We start from the raw sequence: 1,035 nt of genomic DNA, 5'->3' as shown, positions 1-1,035 counted from the left end.
TATTTCAGAATCGTTTGTTTATGTAATCGGCACTTAATGTATATCGGCTGAATGGACGTCAGTGATTGGTTGAAATTACAGAAATACGACAACTTTAACATGGAATAACTTAGGGATTTCTTTTTTTTTTTTTAAAGAAGACTAAGAGAAAAAGATGTTTTATATGACACATTCTACCAGTGTTCCAAGTTTCAAAGTGTTTCGTTAATGAAAAATGTGGCCCCCGTTTTAAAAAAGATCCCCCCCAAAAAAGAGAGAGAGAGAGAGAGAGAGAGAGAGAGAGAGAGAGAAGGAAAAGACTAGTCCGAAATGTCACAATAGAAAATGTAATCCCGTTGAGAAGGTTATGAATAAAACACTTTGATCAGTGGTCTGTTTGGTCAAACTTGACTCGAAGTTAAGCAACAATAGCATATAGGTTCCCAGGCACTTACTGCCAAATCTACTTAACTGGAAGATTTATTCAAGATATCGGTGTATGTATGTATGTATGTATGTATGTATGTATGTATGTATGTATGAATATATCTATGTATGTATGTATGTATGTATGTACGTACGCATGCACGCACACGCGCGCGCGCACATATATACAGGGTGTTCAAAAAGTCTCTCCGCGGTGAATTTTTTCATCTTGCGCATCACCATGGCGCTACTTCAAGAGTTTTCGGTGAACGGATTATTTCGTAGTGACTTTGGCCACCAAGGTCACCTGATTTAACACCGTCAGACATTTTGTTTTTCTGAAGAGCAAGTAAAGGATCAGTGTACAAGAATCACCCGAAAGACTGTTAAATAGTTACTGCGGAGAGATTTTTTGAACACCCTGTACATTATCAATGAATCAAAAATCCACAACTTTCTCTCACTCTTTCTACCTGTTTCTGTTGTACCTGTATTTCAAAGGGGCCAGCTGTGTCACAGTCTGTGTCACGCCGAATCTCCCCGAGAACTACGTTAAGGGTACACTTGTCTGTGGAGTGCTCAGCCACTTGCACGTAACCGACGGAGTGCCACGATATATATATATATATA

This window comes from Octopus bimaculoides, chromosome 4 (genome assembly GCF_001194135.2).
Source record: "Octopus bimaculoides isolate UCB-OBI-ISO-001 chromosome 4, ASM119413v2, whole genome shotgun sequence".
Taxonomy (NCBI): Eukaryota; Metazoa; Mollusca; class Cephalopoda; order Octopoda; family Octopodidae; genus Octopus; species Octopus bimaculoides.
The sequence above is the reverse complement of the archived record's forward strand: the minus strand, read 5'-3'. Positions refer to the sequence as shown.